The following is a 23225-nucleotide window of genomic DNA, read 5'->3' as shown; positions in this document are numbered from 1 at the left end:
ACCTCTAAGATGTAATGCTGCTAAGTCGCTTCAGTCGTGTCTGACTCTGTGCGACCCCATGGACTGCAGCCTACCAGGCTTCTCCGTCCATGGGATTCTCCAGGCAAGAACACTGGAGTGGGTTGCCATTTCCTTCTCCAATGGATGAAAGTGAAAAGGGAAAGTGAAGTCGCTCAGTCGTGTCTGACTCTTAGCGACCCCATGGACTGCAGCCTACCAGGCTCCTCCATCCATGGGATTTTCCGGGCAACAGTACTGGAGTGGGGTGCCATTGCCTTCTCCATAAGATGTAATAGTGATGCAATTTATGTATATGTATATTTATGTGTATTATGTATATTTATGGTTTCCCAGGTGGCCCTAGTGGTAAAGAATCCACCTGCCAGTGCAGGAGATGCAAGAGACCTGGGTTGGATGCCTGGGTGGAGACGATCCCCTGGGGGAGGAAGTGGTAACCCACTCCAATATTCTTGCCTGAGAAATCCAATGGACAGTTCGGTTCAGTTGTTCAGTTGTGTCCTACTCTTTGTGACACCATGGACTGCAACATGCCAGGCTTCCCTGTCCATCACCAACTCCCGAAGTTTAATCAAACTCTCATGTCCATCGAGTAGGTGATGCCATCCAACCATCTCATCCTCTGTCATCCCCTTCTCCTCCTGCCTTCAATCTTTCCCAGCATCAGGGTCTTTTCCAGTGGGTCAGTTCTTCGCATCAGGTAGCTAAAGTATCGGAGTTTCAGCTTCAGTATCTGTCCTTCCAGTGAGTACTCAGGACTTATTTCCTTTAGGATTGACTGGTTGGATCTCCTTGCAGTCCAAGGGACTCTTAAGAGTTTTCTCCAACAGCACAGTTCAAAAGCATCAATTCTTTGGTGCTCAGCTTTCTTTATAGTCCAACTCTCACATCTATACATGACTACTAGAAAAACCATAGCTTTGACTAGATGGACCTTGGTTGACAAAGTAATGTCTCTGCTTTTTAATATACTGTCTAGATTGATGATAGCTTTTCTTCCAAGGAGTAAGCGTCTTTTAATTTCATGGGTTCTGTCCTGGAAAGCTACAGAGTCCGTGGGACCCAAGAGTTGGACACCACTGAGTGACTGAGCACAGCGTGCACATGTATATTTATGTTTAACTTATGTGTATGTATTCAGTGGTGATAAAATTTATGAAGCTTTGGTATATAAATAAACAATGCACATAACCTACTCTTCCTAAGTTGCTATAGTCTTACATCTTCAAAGTAGAAAATGGGGTAGTATATGTTGAATCTCAAATATTTCCAAAATATTACTGAAGATAATTTCCACACTATCGAATGAATAAACAATGTGTATAGTAGTCTGAGAGAAGTGGAAAAGAGCTACAAGATAGTTGATCACTAAGTCAGAAATACAGAAGTCTAGTGGGGAATGCTATCACTGTGTGACACCCTCCCTACCCTAAAATATTTAATGAGTTAATTCTGGCAGCAGAAATAAAGGTAAGGAAAAGAAAATTTGGCCAAAAAGACAGAAAAAAAAGACAAAGGAAATTCCAGTAAGTGGATTATTCGGCATTAATTATCCTTATTTTCCTTATATAGAGACTTGAATGACTATTTCTCTACTTCCAAAAAGGCCAGTCCTCTGATAAAATTCACTCATGTATTCTTCAGTGTTTAAGTATACTGCTTGTAATGAAAGATTTAAAACATTTCTACAATTATCTAATTCCAATGGGTGCTATAGTTAAAATAAGACTAGATCTAAACCACCTAATCTAAGATTTGAGGGCCTTCTCTGGTGGTCCAGTGATTAAGACTCTGCTCTCTCAATGTAGGGGACCTGGGTTTGATTCCTGGTCAGGGAACTAGACCCCACATGCTGCAACTAAAGATCTTGAATGCCTCAAGGAAGACCTGGAGCAATCAAGTAAATGAACATATTTTTAAAAGGTTTGATTTGAATTCTAGTATGAAGTATCAGGGGCTTTCCAGGTGGTGCTAGTGATGAAGAAGCTGCCTGCCAATGCAGGAGACATAAGAGATGTGGGCTCACTCCCTGGGTCAGAAAGATTCCTTGGAAGAGGGCACAAAACCACTCCAGTATTCTTGCCTGGATAATCCCATGGGCAGAGGAGCCTGGCAGGCTACAGTCCATGGGGTCACCAAGAGTCAGACACGACTGAAATGACTTAGTGTGTGCTTGCACACACACACACACACACACACACACGCACGCACACAGGGTATCAGAAAGGACAGCACCCAAATAAGGAGTAGATTGGATACATGGGTGAAATATCCCTTTGTAATATATGCACTCTGATTTGAAATATTATAGATAGATTTTGTACTTTAAAAGAAAGCTGTTTGTTTTAGAGGAGTTATAAGTTTATTTCTTCCCTTCAAATTCTGAAGAATTTTAACCTCGAATTTCCTTTTCTTCCCTGGTAGTCTTCCTTTTGTTGTGAATGTGCGTAATGTGCGTAACTGGGGAACTCCAGACTTCAGGAGTCAGAGATGCTGGTTTCTCATTAGCATGAACCAGCTGTGTCGCTCCGGGAAGGCAGGTAGCCTTACTGGGACTCAGTTTCCCCAAGTATAATACAAAGGGCTAGATATCCTCTCTGGTTTCTTTTGGTGCTGACATCCAGTTTTTCAATGTTTCAAGAATTTTGCCTTAAAGTGAACATGTATTTTTGTGCCACTATAATTTTGTCATTGTAATTTTCTAATGTGACTGCGCTCTAATGCAGTTTTGTACTGTTGCCTGGAAGGGCCATTTGTCGGGGCTGACTGTGGTATATAAACAAAATGTTTGCTTGTTTGAACGTATTGGGGGGCTGGCCATGGAAGGGGGGTGTCTAATGTTCCTCTCATACTTTCTCACCTTAATACCAACAGATGTGGGATCTAGTTTCCTGACCATGAATTGAACCGAGCCCCCTATATTGGGAGTGCAGAATCTTAACTACTAGACCACCAAGGAAGTCCCAGAAGTTTCTCTATATAAAAGTGTTCCAGCTATGCCCAAGGAGCCGTGGCTGCGAAGGCGCAGGAGGGCCTAGAGGAGCTATCCCATGTTGAAGGTCAGGAAGGGCGGCGGTGAGGAGATACCCCTTCATCCAAGGTAAGGAGCAGCGGCTGCGCTTTGCTGGAACAGCCGTGAAGAGATACCCCACGCCCAAGGTAAGAGAAACCCAAGTAAGACGGTAGGTGTTGCAAGAGGGCATCAGAGGGCAGACACACTGAAACCATACTCACAGAAAACTAGTCAATCTAATCACACTAGGACCACAGCCTTGTCTAACTCAATGAAATTAAACCATGCCCGTGGGGCAACCCAAGATGGGCGGGTCATGGTGGAGAGATCTGACAGAATGTGGTCCACTGGAGAAGGGAATGGTGAACCACTTCAGTATTCTTGCCTTGAGAACCCCATGAACAGTATGAAAAGGCAAAATGATAGGATACTAAAAGAGGAACTCCCCAGGTCAGTAGGTGCCCAATATGCTACTGGAGATCAGTGGAGAAATAACTCCAGAAAGAATGAAGGGATGGAGCCAAAGCAAAAACAATACCCAGCTGTGGATATGACTGGTGATAGAAGCAAGGTCCGATGTTGTAAAGAACAATATTGCATAGGAACCTGGAATGTCAGGTCCATGAATCAAGGCAAATTGGAAGTGCTCAGACAAGAGAAGGCAAGAGTGAATGTCGACATTCTAGGAATCAGCGAACTGAAATGGACTGGAATGGGTGAATTTAACTCAGATGACCATTATATCTACTACTGTGGGCAGGAATCCCTCAGAAGAAATGGAGTAGCCATCATGGTCAACAAAAGAGTCCGAAATGCAGTACTTGGATGCAATCTCAAAAACGACAGAATGATCTCTGTTCGTTTCCAAGGCAAACCATTCAATATCACAGTAATACAAGCCTATGCCCCAACCAGTAATGCTGAAGAAGCTGAAGTTGAATGGTTCTATGAAGACCTACAAGACCTTTTAGAACTAACACCCAAAAAAGATGTCCTTTTCATTATAGGGGACTGGAATGCAAAAGTAGGAAGTCAAGAAATACCTGGAGTAACAGGCAAATTTGGCCTTGGAATACGGAATGAAGCAGGGCAAAGACTAATAGAGTTTTGCCGAGAAAATGCACTGGTCATAACAAACACACTCTTCCAACAACACAAGAGAAGACTCTACACATGGACATCACCAGATGGTCAACACCGAAATCAGACTGATTATATTCTTTGCAGCCAAAGATGGAGAAGCTCTATACAGTCAGCAAAAACAAGACCAGGAGCTGACTGTGGCTCAGATCATGAACTCCTTATTGCCAAATTCAGACTTAAATTGAAGAAAGTAGGGAAAACCACTAGACCATTCAGGTATGACCTAAATCAAATCCCTTATGATTATACAGTGGAAGTGAGAAATAGATTTAAGGGCCTAGATCTGATAGATAGAGTGCCTGATGAACTATGGAATGAGGTTTGTGACATTGTACAGGTGACAGGGATCAAGACCATCCCCATGGAAAAGAAATGCAAAAAAGCAAAATGGCTGTCTGGGGAGGCCTTACAAATAGCTGTGAAAAGAAGAGAAGTGAAAAGCAAAGAAGAAATGGAAAGATATAAGCATCTGAATGCAGAGTTCCAAAGAATAGCAAGAAGAGATAAGAAAGCCTTCCTCAGCGATCAATGCAGAGAAATAGAGGAAAACAACAGAATGGGAAAGACTAGAGATCTCTTCAAGAAAATACCAAGGGATTTTCTCTAAATACTTAGAGATACCAAGGGAATATTTCATGCAAAGATGGGCTCGATATAGGACAGAAATGGTATGGACCTAACAGAAGAAGAAGATATTAAGAAGAGATGGCAAGAATACACAGAAGAACTGTACAAAAAAGATCTTCATGACCCAGATAATCACAATGGTGTGATCACTGACCCAGAGCCAGACATCCTGGAATGTGAAGTCAAGTGGGCCTTAGAAAGCATCACTATGAACAAAGCTAGTGGAGGTGATGGAATTCCAGTTGAGCTATTTCAAATCCTGAAAGATGATGCTGTGAAAGTGCTGCACTCAATATGCCAACAAATTTGGAAAACTCAGCAGTGGCCACAGGACTGGAAAAGGTCAGTTTTCATTCCAATCCCAAAGAAAGGCAATGCCAAAGAATGCTCATACTACTGCACAATTGCAGTCATCTCACACGGTAGTAAAGTAATGCTCAAAATTCTCCAAGCCAGGCTTCAGCAATACGTGAACCATGAACTTCCTGATGTTCAAGCTGGTTTTAGAAAAGGCAGAGGAACCAGAGATCAAATTGTCAATATCTGCTGGATCGTGGAAAAAGCAAGAGTTCCATAAAAACATCTATTTCTGCTTCATTGACTATGCCAAAGCCTTTGACTGTGTGGATCACAATAAACTGTGGACAATTCTGAAAGAGATGGGAATACCAGACCACTTGATCTGCCTCTTGAGAAATTTGTATGCAGGTCAGGAAGCAACAGTTAGAACTGGACATGGGACAACAGACTGGTTCCAAATAGGAAAAGGAGTACGTCAAGGCTGTATATTGTCACCCTGCTTATTTAACTTCTATGCAGAGTACATCATGAAAAATGCTGGACTGGAAGAAGCATAAGCTGGAATCAAGATTGCCAGGAGAAATCTCAATAACCTCAGATATGCAGATGACACCACCCTTATGGCGGAAAGTGAAGAGGAACACAAAAGCCTCCTGATGAAAGTGAAAGAGGAGAGTGAAAAAGTTGGCTTAAAGCTCAACATTCAGAAAACGAAGATCATGGCATCCAGTCCCATCACTTCATGAGAAATAGATGGGGAAACAGTGTTAGACTTTATTTTTCTGGGCTCCAAAATCACTGTGGATGGTGACTGCAGCCATGAAATTAAAAGACGCTTATTCCTTGGAAGGAAAGTTATGACCAACCTAGATAGCATATTCAAAAGCAGAGACATTGCCAACAAAGGTCCGGCTAGTCAAGGCTATGGTTTTTCCAGTGGTCATGTATGGATGTGAGAGTTGGACTGTGAAGAAGGCTGAGTGCCGAAGAATTGATGCTTTTGAACTGTGGTGTTGGAGAAGACTCTTGAGAGTCCCTTGGACTGCAAGGAAATCCAACCAGTCCATTCTGAAGGCGATCAGCCCTGGGGTTTCTTTGGAAAGAATGATGCTAAAGCTGAAACTCCAGTACTTTGGCCACCTCATGCGAAGAGTTGACTCATTGGAAAAGATTCTGATGCTAGGAGGGATTGGGGGCAGGAGGAGAAGGGGACGACAGAGGATGAGATGGCTGGATGGCATCACTGACTCGATGGACGTGAGTCTGGGTGAACTCTGGGAGTTGGTGATGGACAGGGAGGCCTGGTGTGCTGCGATTCATGGGGTCGCAAAGAGTCGGACACAACTAAGCGACTCAACTGAACTGAACTGAGCTAATAAATGAAGATAAAACAGCAGAATATCATTATTTTGCATCAGTTCAGTTCAGTCACTCAGTCATGTCGGACTCTTTTCGACCCCATGGACTGCAACACGCCAGGCTTCCCTGTCCATCACCAACTCCTGGAGTTTACTTAAACTCATGTCCATCACATCAGTGATGCCATCCAACCATCTCATCCTCTGTCGTCCCCTTCTCCTCCCACCTTTAATCTTTCCCAGCATCAGGGTCTTTTCCAAGGAGTCAGTTCTTTGCATCAGGTTGTCAAAGTATCAGAGTTTCAACTTCAGTATCTGTCCTTCCAATGAATATTCAGGACTGACTTCCCTTAAGATGGACTGGTTGGATCTCCTTGCAGTCCAAGGGACTCTCAAGAGTCTTCTCCAACACCACAGTTCAAAAGCATCAATTCTTTGGCACTCAGCTTTCTTTGTAGTCCAACTCTCGTGTCCATACATGACTACTGGAAAAAACCATAGCTTTGGCTAGATTGATCTTTGTTGGCAAAGTGATGTCTCTGCTTTTTAATATGCTGTCTAGGTTGGTCATAGCTTTTCTTCCAAGGAGAAAGTGTCTTTTAATTGCATGGCTGCAGTCACCATCTGCAGTGATTTTGGAGCCCAAAACAATAAAATCTCTCACTGTTTCCATTGTTTCCCCATCTATTTGCCATGAAGTGATGGGACCAGATGCTGTGATCTTAGTTTTCTGAATGTTGAGTTTTAAGCCAACTTTTTCACACTCCTCTTTCACTTTCATCAAGAGGCTCTTTAGTTCTTCACTTTCTCCCATAAGGGTGGTGTCATCTGCGTATCTGAGGTTATTGATGTTCATATTGTTTTGCATATCCCAGTGAAATAATGGATCCAGGCAATGATTATCAATAACTTCACATCACACAAATGGAGGCAAAGAGACAGAATGAGCTCCTGAGAGAGGTACATTCATCACCTAGGAGGTAGTCTTGCCAGTTGAGTCTAAATTTGATTAAGTCTTTTATCAAACAATCAGTTCACAGGACATAATAATAGGAAAGAAGAACTAATTAAGTGAAACCATGGATAGGCAATCAGCAAATTCTAAACCACAGGAAACTCTATAGGACAAGTGAGTGGACTGATCATTTCAGACCATTAGTAAGTAATTTGCAAAGAAAAAAGAAAAGGCAGAGGGGAGATGGAACCGATAAATGTAAAGAGTTATGAGGACATATCAATAAATTACAATGTATGAATCTTTTTTCCAAACTTAATTCTAAAAATGAAAAAAAGCTGTTATTAAATAAGAAAAATGTTGATGGTCAGTTATGACAGTGACAGGTGTCTACGACACTCCATTTATATGCCAGGAATATTAATTACGTTAAAGTGCCCAAATCCACATGGCTAGATGTATGGAGAGAGTAACGTAGAAATTTACAATACTGTATGTAAAATAGATAGCTAATGGGAATTTGCTGTGTGACTCAGGGAACTCAAACAGGGGCTCTGTGACAGACTGAAGGGTGGATGGGGAGGGATATGGGAGGGAGGTTCGGAAGGAAGGGGACATGGGTATATTTATGCTGATTCTTGTTGATGTTTGACAGAAAACCTCAAAATTCTGTAAAGCAATTATCAATTTTAAAAAAGTAAAAAAAAAATCCACATGGCTAATAGATCTATGCATGAATCACCTGGAGGGTCTAAAAATTGCAGATGTCATGCCGTACTCCTTGGAGATCCTGATTCATTTTGTCTGAGGTGGGAATAGGCATTGGTATTAAAAAAATATCCTCTGGTGATTTTAAGGATATGGAAAAGATACACGCACTCAAATGTTCACTGAAGCACTGTTTACAATAGCTAAGACATGGAAGCCACCTAACTGTCCATCAGCAGAGGAATGGATAAAGAAGATGTGGTTCATACATACAGTGGAATATTAGCCATAAAAAGAATGAAATAATGCCATTTACAGCAACCTGAATGAACCCAGAGATTATTATACTAAGTGAAGTATGACAAAGATAAATATCATACGATACTGCTTATATGTAGAATCTGAAAAAATGATACAAATGAATTTATTTACAAAACAGAAATAGAGTCATGGACATAGAAAACAAATTTATGGTTATCAAAGGGGAAAGGTGGGGGGGTTGATAAACTAGGAGGTTGGGATTAACACACACAATATATATATAGTATACAGAAGGACCTACTGTATAGAACAAGGAACAGTACTCAGTGTCTTGTAATAATCTATAAGGAAAGAGAGTCTGAAAAAGAACATATATGTCTGTTTATCTGCATCGCTTTTCTATATGCTTCAAAAGTGTACAGAATACAACATTGTAAATTGATTGTACTTGAATTAAAGAAAAGGAAAAAAAATTCCCTGGTGATTCTAATGCAAAGTCAGGGTTGAGACCCTTCTGTAATAGATGGAGAATCTGGACTTTTGAGTCAACTTTCCGGTTCTGAAGTCCACATACTTGTAACTTCCCACTGTCCTTTCCCCTGTTTTTATGGTGAGTGGATGCATGGTGTCAATATTAAGCCTCAGAGTGATAAGAGAGGTTGTATTTTATTTACAATAGTCAATAATCTGCCTATTTGACTTGGAAATATCCATGCAGGGACCACGTTGCTCATAAAAAAACAAACAAACAAAAACTTGACAATTTGATTTTGTGAAATGGAACCCTTCTCTAATCTGCTGCTGTCCTAGTCAAGTTTTAAATCTACAGTACCTAAGGATACAAATTAAACGTCAAAGGAAATTAATTTGTCAAGTGGAACATGAACCGGCTGATTTTCTTTTCTGGAGCAGGCCTGACAGCTTTCTGTCTGTCATCTCAGCATCTGTTAAAACGAGCTGCATGTGCCAGAAACCGTTACTGTATCAGATTGCTCTTAGCGGTGCCTGTCTGAAAATGTTCAGTTCTAGAACTTCACTTTCTGTTGCAGAAGATGCAGCAATCTTAAACCCGTGTTTAAACCCACATTTCATTGCCATCAATGTGTGGTAAATAAGGTGATGCAGGTGAGTGCCTGCTGTGATGTCGTGCAGGTAACTCCCACATCCACTTCTGTCCTGCATTTATCCCAAGGGTTCATTAAGCCATTACTATGCACCAGCCCTGAATGAAGCGCTAGGGCCACACGGACAAACAATAGCTCAGGTATAGGGAGCCTTGAGGGAAGAGGCTTGAAGACAGGATTAGAATTGTGTGGGAAGAATAAAGAATCGTGTGAGAGACAAGGAGCAGGACACGGAGAGAAAGGCAAGAATACAGAGAAGCCCTGCCTCCGGAACTGGGGAAGGTCAGCGAAGGGTTCCTGGAGGTCAAGGTGTCTGAGCTGAGACTGGAGGAAAAGGTGTTTTTCAGGTGACAGGTGAGATGGAGTGGTGGTGCAGAGGTTGGGGGGTTGGGGATTGCAGAGGCTGATGCTCACCTGCTCGGTTGTGTTCGACTCTCTGCGACCCCGTGGACTGTAGCCCACCAGGTTCCTCTGTCCATGGAATTCTCCAGGCAAGAATACTGGTGTGGGCTGCCATGCCCTCCTCCAGGGGATCTCCCTGACACAGGGATCAAGCCTGCATCTCTTGCTTGGCAGGTGGATTCTTTACCACTGAGCCAGCAGGGAAGCCTGGGATTGCACATACACAGGCTGTACATTGAGCAGAACCCTATTCTTGCAGAAGCTGTTCTGGGTCAGTGAGGGAGAGGGAAGCTGAGCAAGCAAGCAGGTGCTGGGCCAGAAGGTGTCTCGTCAACTGCGTTAAGAAATCTTTGCTTCAAGGGAACCTGCTTACAGTATTGGTGGGAATGTAAATCGGTGCAGCCTCCGTGGAGAAGAATATGGAGGTCCTTCAGAAAACTAAAAAAGAATTGCCATATAATCCAGCAATCCCCCAGCTGGGCATATATCTGGAGAAAACTCTAATTCAAAACGGTACATGTGCCCCGATGTTCACTGCAGCACTCATATTTACAATAGTCAGGACATGGAAGCAACCCAAATGTCCATCAAGGGATGAACGGATAAAGAAGATGTGGTACATACATACAGTAGAATATCATTCAGCCACAAAGAGGATGAAGTAATGAAGCATCAATAATGGATGAACCTCAAGATTATCATACCTGGGAAATTTCCTGGCAGTCCAGTGGTTAGGACTTGGCATTTTTCACTGCCAAGGGCCTGGGTTCAATCCCTGGTCGCGGAACTGAGTTCTTGGAAGCCATGCTGCAGGACCCCTCTCACTCCGGACCCAAAAAAAGAGAGAGAGAGAGAGAGATACAAATGAACTTATTTACAAAGCAGAAACAAAATCACAGAAGTAGGAAACAAATTCATGGTTACCATAAGTGGGGATAAATTAGAGGGTTACATTAGGGATTATAATAAATTAGGATTAACACTACTATAGATAAACAAGGTCCTACTGTATAGCACAGGGGGCTATATTAAATAGCCTTGTAAAAACCTACAGTGGAAAAGGATATGAAAACGAATGCATGTTCACGTATAACTGAGTCACTTTGCTGTACGTCGGAAACCACCGCAAGGTTGTAAATCAACCACACCTCACTTGCTGCTTGGAATTCCACAGATGACCTGGCCGCCCGTATAGTAGTCTCAGTTTTTCCTGTAAATGAGGCAACTGAAACTCATGTTTCTCTACTTTGTTTGATTTCATATCAAGCATCCTCCCAATTGAGAGGCATTTTTCAAATTCCTTTAAAGTTTGTGAACAAGAATCTCCAAGGAGGTTTGCTGTCTTTGCTCCTGACTTGTGTTCTCTCACTAGCTTGGAGCTCTTTCCAGGCTCTCTGGTGTTAAATTAATAACAAATGATGTGGAGCTGACAGGTAGGTGAAGATATGGGGAGCTATGATATTAGAAAAAAATCTCAATCCATTATGTAGCACGGTGAGCAACACTCTGTCAGGTTTTGCCTGTAGGTATCCTAATTTTCCTTAAATATTTTGCTCACATCTTTTTGAGCCCAGAGGGTGGGAACACAGCCCTGAGCAGCTCTCTAACAGACTCGGTAGCATACATGGGTGTGATCCTGAATACTGAACGGTGCCAGTGTGGGGGATTATATGAAACTGCACTCAATAAAACAAAAACGATAACTGTGCTTTCTTGGTGGAGGAATTGTCTGATTTTCATTGGAAGTTATAAAGGGTCCTATTCTGGATCCATTTCAACATTATTGCCTTACCAGCAGAGCCATCTGACTCTGACTGCCCAAAATGAGCGCACTCCTTGTCATCATAAGCATTTAAGCAGTGTCAGACCATCTACCAAGAGTTCCTTGGAAACGATTCTCAGCAAGTATGTAGAATATTGACAGAATTAATTTGGCGGTGTTTCAACTGCATGCATTCAGTTTGTTTCATCTATTCAATTTCAGTGCAATATTTCTTTAAAAAGAGTTAATAAGGAACATTTCAGACATACACACAAGTAGAGAGAGTAATATAATAAATCCTTATTAATGATCACACAGTTTCAACACATAAAATTTATTTTGAGAAGTGCGTTTGGGTGAAGTCCGGGAGTTGGTGATGGACAGGGAGGCCTGGCGTGCTGCAGTCCATGGGGTTGCAAAGAGTTGGATACGACTGAGTGACTGAATGGAACTATGAAAAATGAATGGAGAAACTGATGGATAATGTCCGAGGGTTCTATGATTCCATTCTATAGGTAACGTATGCCTCCCTCTCCTGAAGGGTCATTCTCTCTGTATTCAGTTCACTCAGTCGTGTCCGACTCTTTGTGACCCCATGGACTGCAGCACACCAGGCCTCCCTGTCTATCACCAACTGCCAGAGCTTGCTCAAACTCATGTCCAATGAGTCGGTGATGCCATCCAACCATCTCATCTTCTCTCATCCCCTTCTCCTGCCTTCAATCTTTCCCAGTATCAGGGTCTTTTCCAATGAGTCAGTTCTTCCCATCAGGTGGCCAAAGGATTGGAGCTTCAGCATCAGTCCTTCCAATATTTTTTTAAAAATATTTATTTGGCTGTGCTGGGTCTTAGTTGCAGCACACCAGATCTTTAGTTGCAGCATGCAACTTTTAATTTTGGCACGTGGGATCTAATTCCCTGACCAGGGATCAACCACTCCCCATGCGCTGGGAGTGCAAGCACTTTAATGCCTCCACAACTGTGGCAGGGGCTCCTAGTATCTGCCATTAGAGACATTTGTATTCAAAAAAGGTGAAGATACACAGCAGTTACGGGTTCGTAAAATTCTGGAGTTCAACTGGGCATGTATTGCCAGGTCCATGATTAGGGTGCAATTCCGATGCCTGGGAATGATTCCCAGTGGCTCTTGGCTTCACCCTCTGAAATAAGCTTCCTTTTCCATGAAATGTGCCCTTGTTTGAAGCTGAATAATTTCTCAATCTGGTTTCTAACCATAGAAATCTGAGCATTCAAAGCATCGTTTCATGTATACTGTCTGTGTTCTCAATTCAAGCTAATGTAATTCCCTTAAAAATTCGTAGTTTGTGTGTGTGTGTGTGTGAATTTATCGGTAATCCCTTCTATTATCTAAAAGAAACACTTGAAATCTCTCGACTAAACCTTTCTGCAGTTTAGATTGCCTGTAAGACAGCGCCCGAGGAACCGAGGCTTTAAGACTCTAAGACTTGTCTATTTGAAATGAGTGTTGCCTTATGCGGAGAAGGCACCCCACTCAATACTCTTGCCTGGAAAATCCCATGGACGGAGGAGCCTGTTAGGCTGCAGTCCATGTGGTCGCTGAGTTAGACAAGACTGAGGGACTTCACTTTCACTTTTCACTTTCATGCATTGGAGAAGGAAATGGCAACCCACTCCAGTGTTCTTGCCTGGAGAATCCCAGAGGTGGGGGAGCCTGGTGGGCTGCCGTCTATGGGGTTGCACAGAGTCGGACACAACTGAAGCGACTTAGCAGCAGCAGCAGCAGCAGCAGTAGCTGCTGCCTTATAAGATCTTCACAAAAGGTGTACAATCACATCCTTGGCTTCATCTGTAGACCGTGATTTCCTGACATACTTTGGGTTTGATCTTTGTCTGAAAGGCATTTCTTAATCTTAGCACTGATTGCTACTTGGAAAGCTGGCAGGAGAGTTTTATTTTTGAGCCTAAGAAGTCCTGATTTCTTTGTATCTAGCAGTTCTTTAGTTTACTGAGTTTCTCTACTCACCTTCTCTACAGTGGCAAATAGAGGCAGGCAGCACCTTCCATACTCTGCTTGGAAGTCTCCTAGACTATCCCTTTCAGAAGTACACATTCTATTTCCATGTTCCCATAGCCACGGTGTTACTACATTTTCAGCTACAGCATCACAAGTTGCCCCTTTCCTCTGGTCTCCTAGAACATTTTCTTTTCCTTTGAGCTCTCAGCAACAGTCTCCTTGGGGCCGTCATCAAGGTTCTGCCAAGTCACTCTAAGGCCTTCGGGGCTCCTACCAAACTCTCAGTCCTGAAAACCAGCATATTTCTGGGATTTAGTTGGGGTAGCATCCCACATCCAGGCATCCAAATCCTTGGTCATGGAGACCTCAGTTCAATTCAGTCACTCAGTCGTGTCCAATTCTTTGTGACCCCATGGACTGCCTCCCTGTCCATCATCAACTCCGGGAGTTTGCTCAAACTGATGTCTATTGAGTCAGTGATGCTATCCAACCATCTCATCCTCTGTCATCCCCTTCTCCTCCCGCCTTCAGTCTTTCCCAGCATCAGAGCCTTTTCCAATGAGTCAGTTTTTCCCATCAGGTGGCCAAAGTAATGGAGGTTCAGCTTTAGCATCAGTCCTTCCAATAAATGGGGAGAACTGCAGGACAAAAATTCACTCACAGCCCTTGAATTTCCAAAATAGGTGATAAATAAGGGAATCACATAACCATTATTTTTCTGTCATACATTATTTATGAGGATAGCTTTCTTTAATAGTGTTAAAATTGTTGGTATTTGTTTAAAAAAAAACAGCAGCACATTTAAAACTTTTTATTACAGTACAACTTGCTTACCGAAAAGCTCGCTCAGCATAAACATACAAATCAGTGGAATTTCATCAATAGAACACACTTGTGTAGCTCTGACTTACATTCGGCTCAAAGGCAACATCACCTGTATCCTTATGATCCTTCTGGTCAGGACCTAGCCCAAGAGTAACCACCAGAAATTAATTTTGCCTGTTTGTTGAACTTCATATAATCATGCAGTAAGCACTCTTTACCAGGGCTTCCCTGGTGGTTCGTATGGTAAAGCATCTCCCTGCAATGCAGGAGACCCGGGTTCGACCCCTGGGTTGGGAAGATCCCCTGGAGAAGGAAATGGCAACCCACTCCAGTATTCTTGCCTGGGGAAATCCCATGGACAGAGAAGCCTGGTAGGCTACAGTCCATGTGGTTGAAAAGAGTCAGACACCACTGAGAGACTTCACTTCCACTTTCAAGCACTCTTTAAAAAGTACTTTCAATGTTTTATTGAGGCATAATTGACACACAATAAATTGCATATATTTGGAGTTACAATTTGATGGGTTTTGACAGATGAATACACCCATGAAATCATCACCAGGATCAAGATAATTAACATATTCATCGCCCCCAAAGTTCCCTTATCTACTCTCTCCACCACCCTGGCTTCTCCTCTCCCCAGGCCACCACGTCCTGTCATTACAGATTAGTTTGCATTTCCTAGAGTTTTATATAAGTGGAATCATACAGAATGTACTCTTTTTTCTGGTCTTTCATTGCCCACCATTATTTTGAGACTTGCCATGCTGCTATGTGTATCGATGCATGCGTGCTCAGTCGCGTCTAACTCTGCAACTCCGTGAACTGTGGTCCGCTATGCTCTTCTGTCCATGGGTTTTCCCAGGCAAGAATGCTGGGGTGGGTTGCCATTCCCTCCTCCGGGGGATCGTCCCGACCCAGGGATTGAACCTGCGTCTCCTGCGTCGGCAGGTGGCTCCTTCACCACTCCTGGCAGATTGTATTAGTATTATTGTCCTTGGTGTTAATATTACTCAGTCCACCCGCATGGCTTGCAGTGTCTCCCTACGTGAGGATTACATGACTACTTCTCTGCCCGCAGATGTCAGGGGCGGACATTTGGCTTATGTCGGTCAATGACTGGCGAGTGGAAGCTTTAAGAGCCGCGGTGTGGTTAGGTCTGAGCTCTTTTCCTTGCACTGGGTTGCTGTGTCCCAGACCCAGGGCGTTTCTTCAGCTCGAATCTGAAGGCACATAAAACAATTGCTGACCTACAGCTGCAATGGATAATGAGCAAAAGTCATTGTTATTGTGGGCAGTAGTTACATATAAGCACTTCTTCACACGTGAGAAAATCAGCTAGCAATACTGAGTCATTGGTTGTGTTTTTATAATAACACATTCCAACTGCCAATATCTAATTCTAGTCTCCAAATTTTTAAGGCTTCTTCCGTTTTAATCAGTCTTCTTATTATTTCTTATTTATTCTTCTTATTCTTTCTTATTTCCTTTTGGAGAAGGAAATGGCAACCCACTCCAGTGTTCTTGCCTGGAGAATCCCATGGACAGAGGAGCCTGGCGGGCCACAGTCCATGGGGTCGCAAGAGTTGGACACGACTTAGCGACTAAACCACTATATTTCCTTTACCTTTAAAATGAGTTTACCTTGAATCAAGAAAGAAATTACACAGCATTCTAAAGCAACTCTACTCCAATAAAAAGTAATTTAGAAATAACAAAAAAAGAGAGAGAAATCATTCTGAGTGCCTAGATTACCTCATTTAATCCTTGCTCGTCCAGTTTCTCCTCTTCAGAACACTGTTATGGTATAGACAGTTGCTTCCAAACTCAGTTGGTAAAGACTCTGCCTGCAGTGCTGGAGACCTGGGTTAGATCCCTGAGTTGGAAAGATCCCCTGCAGAAGGGAAAGGCTACCCAGTCCAGTATTCTGGCCTGGAGAATTCCATGGACTGTGTAGTCCATGGGATTGCAAAGAGTCAGACACAACTGAGCGACTTTCACTTTCCAAACTGTGCTCTGTGAATCCCAAGAATATTTCTTCTCCTCCGTTCGGCTCCATGCTCTGAATTAGAGGCATGATGTTCAGAACCTTCTTCCAATTCTCCTTGCAATTATCTGTACCTGCATTCTTGTTCTGCTTCATCCACAGAATACTGGAGTGGGTTGCCACTTCCTACTCCAGGGGATCTTCCCGACCCCAGAAAATGAACCCACGTCTCTTGCATTGGCAGGAGGGTTCTTTACCACTAGCGCCATCTGGGAAGCCCCATTCATGCTGGGCCTGGGCTAGTTGGCAAAGCTGTAACTCTCCAAAAGGAGTCACTTTTTGTCTTAATATTGTCTGAGAATCCATCTCAAACTGTGCTTGGTTTCCACTTTATATGTTAAAATCCATTCTTGATCTACAAAATTCATGCACTTTATTTGGGCTGATTATAATACTTGTCCCAGGAAGGTTTTAAATTCCCATTTCTGAAAGCTTACTTCTAAATTTGTTATTAATACCAGTAATTGATATTACCTAGTTGGAAGAATCATTGTAAAAGACACTTTGAAAATCGAGTTATTGTGCAGGTGTTGAAAAATACCTTTATCAGATGATTCTTGTCTGTAGCTGACTTTTAAAGGCTTTCAAGCCTGTTCCTCCCTGGCTGGGCTGTTGTTTGGGAACTGACCAGCTGATGTCGCTATGGGACCGTGAATGCAGGCATGGTTCCAAGTCCTTGGCTTAGAGGAACTTTGGACTGGCATCCTGGCAGCCTTGGGAAAGATAACCTCCCCCCACCCAGTGGCAGCCTCCGCCCAACCTCCTCTCTCCCACTGCCTGTATAGTTTATAAAATTGAGAACGAGCTGACAGATTTAATTTTGATGGAGAATTATCTGTAGGCAAGAGGACAATCAAACCCATACTGTTAAGGAGAGGGGGCTGAGATAATGAATCTATTATCTCTGTTTTGTGAATGGTGAGGGTCAGGCTAATAATCCGTCAGTTTCTTCTTGCTTCTGCTTTCTTAGGTACAACTAACTTGAAAAGTGAAAGTGAAGTCACTCAGTCGTGTCCCACTCTTTGAGACCACACGGACTGTAGCCTACCAGGCTCCTCCATCCATGGGATTCTCCAGGCAAGAGTACTAGAGTGGGGTGCCACTGCCTTCTCCAGGGGATCTTCCCAAACCAGGGATCAAACCTGGGTCTCCTGCATTGCAGGCAGACGCTTTACCCTCTGAGCCACCAGGGAAGCCTTACAACTAACTTAGAATGACCTCTAACGGGGATTAACTGGGTGGTGTATTTTCTAGACTTCTTATTCGCCATGTCCTTTTCTGTGCCTGCTCTTGATCTGGGTAGGCTATCATAGAGTCCCAGCTGGACTTGAGATTTCAGATCAGTCTCTTGGTCACAGTTTTTTTGGCAAATCTTGGAGGTGAGGTACAAGGGGGAAGGTTAGGAGTAAGACCTAATAAGAATCTTGAAATTTTCTGTAAGTAGAAGGTATTTATGCCACTGTTTGCTATCATGCATAGGCTCTCAGAGGCCACAGATAAACCTTCCTGAGTTTAAAGGTTAAAGTTGTGTTAAACCGAAACATTGGTAATCAATTATACTTCAATTAAATGCACACACACACATATACAAAACAGTTTATTTGGAATCATAAAAGTGCACACAGTTGCTTAAAACAAACAAACAAAAAAATAAAGTGTTTGAAGGACAGACCTGCTGACTTGGGGTCACTAACTGTGTTCCCTACACTGGTCCACTCAGGCTGCCATAATAAATGTCAGGACTGGGTGCTTAAGCAACAGAAGTTCATTCTCTCACAATTCTGAAGGCTGGAAATTCAAGATCGAGGTGGTGGAAGGTTCCCTTGGAGGGCAGGACTGGTTCCTTCTGAGGCTCCTGTCTTCCCCAGCTTGTGGACAGCCGTCTTCGCCCTGCGTCCTCACGTGACCACCCCCTGGGCTTGTGTGCATCCTGGCATCTGCCCTTCTGTCTGCATTTCCTTTTCACAAAAGGACACTAGTCAGGTTGGATTAGGACCCACCCTAAGGGCCTCATTTTAATTTAATCACTTCAAAGACCCATCTCTAAAGGCAGGCGCATTCGGAGGTGCTGGGGGTTTGGTTGATTGGGGTGGGGGGCACGATTCAGTCCATAACGCCTCTTCCGCCCTGTCCCTAGTCTAGAAATGAGCTGACCAGTCTGAGGTGTTGATTTATTTGACTGAAATATGGTCCCCTGCTGCTGCTCTCTGATTGTGGCGCGAGGGCTTCTCGTTGCCGCGGCTTCTCCTGTTCGGAGCACAGGCTCTGGGCGCACGGGCTTGGTAGCTGTGGCACTCAGGCTTAGGTGTCCTGCAGCACGTGGGATCTTCCCAGAACACAGACCGAACCCGTGTTGCCTGCATTGGCAGGGGGATTCTTAAGCACTGGGCCACCAGGGAAGTCCCTCTCTCTCTTTTCTTAAAAAAAAAAAAAAAAAGTGTTTCTTTATTTGGCTGTACCAGGTCTTACTCTCAGCATAGGAGATCTCTGATCTTCACTGCAGCCTGTGGGATCTAGTTCCCTGACTCAGGATCCCTGCACTGGGAGCAGAGAGTCATAGCCACGGGGCCATCAGCGAAGTTCCAGCAAAATCCCTTTTTTTATGCCATGGGTTGGTGTCCAGATCATTATGCAGACTTTAAAATATAAAAATCATTGTTATAAATATATTTTATCTAATAAAATATACTATAAAATGTAAAATTTATAAATTTTAATAAACATTCATAAATATATAATAAACTATAAAATATCAAATTTTATCTCAAAAGAATTCTATTTTAACTTAACGGAGAATTGTATATATCCTATGGCTTCTTTCCTAGCCACACTCCATCAAAAAAAATTATGATATAAAAATATCTCAGTGAATTAGTGACTTAAAAATTAAAACACATCCATTTAAAATGTTGTCAACTGGTTCATCATTGAAGTAGATCTTATTATTGTTTACAGTTATGCATGGCCCTTCTGGGGGTGGAATCCTAATCTCCCACGTTCATGTGACAAGGTATGGACAATAAAAATGATCAGAAGGCACATATGATACTTTGACACTGAAATGTGGGAGATATTTTGTTACCCAGCATAACCTGGTCTGATAACTATAAGTCTATGATGTCATAAAATAATATTATACCAACATGGGATTTAAAAATATCTCAACTTTGCATGACAGTGGAAAACAATAATTAATTTGGTTTTCATCCAAGTGATTTCTGGATGAAAATGGATACTTCCCAGGCTTTTAGATAAGAAAACTGAGGATGAGGAGGCAGCCAAGGAGAAAAAGGAGAGAGGACTTTCTCCAGATGGAGATCTGATCCGGGGAACTTGCCTCTCAGATCTCTTCTTATATTTGACCCTCTCTGTCTCCCTTCTCCAATTGTCTATTTCACCTTCATTAAGCTCAGTGGGAGACATGTTGAGAACCTCCCTTCAAGATGAATTAATTCATTACTTTCCAATAAATAGATTGAGATGAATCTAGCACCTGGACAGTTTGTTTTAAGATGCTTATCAACTTGAGCTCATGCAAGTTCTGTGCCGTATGCAGGGAGGAAGCTCTGAAACTGGTTGAAAGGAGCTTGGATGACATCATCATGTCATTTTGTGACACCGAATAGAAAACTCGGTAAAAGTCTACAAAACTCATGCAAACAAAAAAAAAATTTTAAGTAGCACTGTATCAATATATTTGTCCTATCTATGGAGTTGTAACATTTAGATTCTGTTATCTAACAGGTGTCAGTATGCTCTGGATGCCTGTTTGTTAAAATTCCCTTTATGTTACTCTTTACTATCTTATGTGCATTAGTTCTTGATAGTGATTATCAAAGGGCTCCCCTGATGGTTCAGATGGTAAAAGAATCTGCCTGCCAATGCAGGAGACTCAAGAGACGTGGGTTCAATCCCTGCGTGGAGAAGATCCTCTGGAGAAGAAAATGGCAACCCACTCCAGTATTCTTGCCTAGAGAATGCCACGGACAGAAGAGCCTGGCAGGATACAGTCCCTGGAGTCACAAAGAGTTGGCTACCACTGAGCGCATACACACACACACACACACACACTCGGTGATTATAAAATGCTTCCTCCTTATTTTATGCTTTTTTGTTTCTTTGCATGCATCCTTGTGCTATGTTGTCTTGTCTGTAGAATGCTACTGAAATAGTTATTGAAGGGAGTAGCAGCTAAAGAAATAGGTTTATATCATGTGACATGGGTCTAGTTCTTATGATAGCAGTAACTGTGAGTTTATAAAGCAAGGTCAGCACAAGTGGCACATTGATCAGAAAGACAGGGAAGGTGGACACAAAAGAGGCCAAAACATTTATTGCTGAAGAATCAGCAAAGAGGATTTGGGATCACGGTTCCTTACACAAGGAGAAAGGCTTAGTTGTCTTTGCTGCAAATGTCACTAGTCTCGGTAAGTAAAATAGTAAATTAGAGGAATGACGTTTACTGCTACATGTTACTTATAATTACCTAAATTTATATGGGAGATTGAAAGGTTTCCTTAAATTCTTGAGAGGGAAGTCTACAGTTAAATTTATGAAATGGAAACATGGTCTCCAAGGAATCATCTTTCCCGTATCACAGAGAAGCAGGTTTTCTCCCAGAGATCTTGCTTTCCATTGTCTTTCCATTTTATATATTCCATGTATTTATCTATTTACCATTGCCAAACTATTTCAAGCAGTTTATGAATACCGGGTCTATAGATTTTTAAAAAAGCAACCCTGCATGGTCATGGCATGAGAATTAGAAATGAGGATCCAGACTTCCCAAACTGCTGCCTTATTCAATCAGCTTTAGCCCCTCAATGTATGCACAGAAGGTACATTAGTATAATTTCAAATGTTAATGGAATTTGCCTAGGGTTCTCATCCATAGATGAATACAGCCAAATGCTACCTTTAAAAGGAAGAAAGATTGAAGGCAAAAGGACAAGAGGGTGACAGAGGATGAGATGGTTAGATAGCATCATGGACTCAATGGATAGGAATTTGAACAAACTCGGGGGGGATAGTGAAAGACAGGGAAGCTTGGCGTGTGGCAGTTCATGAAGTGGCAAAGAGACAGCAGGATTTAGGGACTGAATAACATCTTGCAGTCAATTCTTTGGTCTCCCACCCCCTAGGCCAGACCCTGCTTAGCTTCGAGATCAAACAAGATTGGGCACATTTAGGGTAAATTCATTGGAATGCCTGTTGGATTGGCTTATGGGGGTCTCATATTTTTTACTTACAATCCCCTAGTGGGGTTAACTATTTAATCATCTATTTTGTCTCTCTCATTAGCACTCACCCTAATCACTCAATAAATATCCATTCTCTTTCACTTTTTTTTTTTTTTTCTGACATACTCTTCAGGAAAACCCTACATTAGCCTCATAGTAAATGAAATAGAATGAATGAAGGATGGGGAAAGAAAGCGACACAGAGAACAACAGAAAAGAGTAAAGGAATGGTATCAATACAATATGAAAGTTTGTATAGAAGCACAGCTTTAGTTAAGATGATTATTTGGGATTGTGCTAATGGAAAGAATTAACTCAGGGTTTAAGAAAATGGGTTGTGCTGACTTCCCTGCAGTCCAGTGGTTAAGACTCTGTGCTTTCACTGCAGGGGTGTGGGCTTGATCTCTGGTTGGGGAGCTACGATCCCACATGCCTCATGGCACGGCCAAGAAAAAAGGTTGATTGTGCAACATTCATTGAGCACCTGTTAATTGCCAGGGACTAGGATAAGCTCTAGGATTATATGGTGAACAAGGTGATTCCAGCCCTCTTGAAGCTCAAATTGATGTGGGGGCACGGACACAAAAATAATTATCTCAAATAAGATATGCTACAATCAGTAATAGAGAAGTGTGCACATTGGTGAGTACATGGTTGATGTCATTGCTCTAAAAGTTACTTGGATTGACACCTATGAGCTCCCATAGTTTTTTTTTTAACACATTATGGGGAATTTTATGGAATACTTTCTTCCCATGAAAATTCCTTCCCTTTAGATGGACTGGTGGGATAATTCATTGCTCAGTATCAGAATCAACTACTTTGTCTTCTGTAGAAATTACCTGAGTAGTGAGGCAAAAATGCTCGAGTATGAGGGAAAGCCACAAGCATGTAATTGCCTCAAGGGCTGAGAAATTTTATCATTTATGTTTCATTCTGTAGCAAAACAAACAAATGCACAGGAGACTGAGGCTCAAGTGAAGTGTCTCAGCCCTTTGCCCTCTAAAATAAGCTGGCATCTCCGATGAGAAGGTACAGGCTGGAAAGAGGTCCCTGTCGCTCACAGCTTTAAGCGGATCTGACAGTTTCTTATTTGGAGAGAGTGTGTTCTACACTTGACATGAAAAGTTTTGATGACTCACTGCCCTAATTATCTCCTACTCTCTGGGAGAGTGGAATCTACAACCCAATTCCGGGTGACATATTTCTGCCTTTCTTGGGATTATCAGTCTCTACTAACTGGTCATCACATCAAGGCAGCCTGCAAATACAAACTCCAGAGTGGTTTAACGAGGTCCTGATCTACGGCCAACTTTCTGTTGAACTCCCCCCATCACTGCTTCCGACAAGCAATGCTTCCCTGGAAATAAATGCATCTTTGTTAGAGATGTCAGGTTAGGGGTGCCTGGCTTCTGAAGCCAGCTGAGGCATGACTCCTTTCCTAGG

Source organism: Bos indicus x Bos taurus, chromosome 23, assembly GCF_003369695.1.
Source record: "Bos indicus x Bos taurus breed Angus x Brahman F1 hybrid chromosome 23, Bos_hybrid_MaternalHap_v2.0, whole genome shotgun sequence".
Classification (NCBI taxonomy): Eukaryota; Metazoa; Chordata; class Mammalia; order Artiodactyla; family Bovidae; genus Bos; species Bos indicus x Bos taurus.
Note: the sequence above shows the minus strand (reverse complement) of the source record.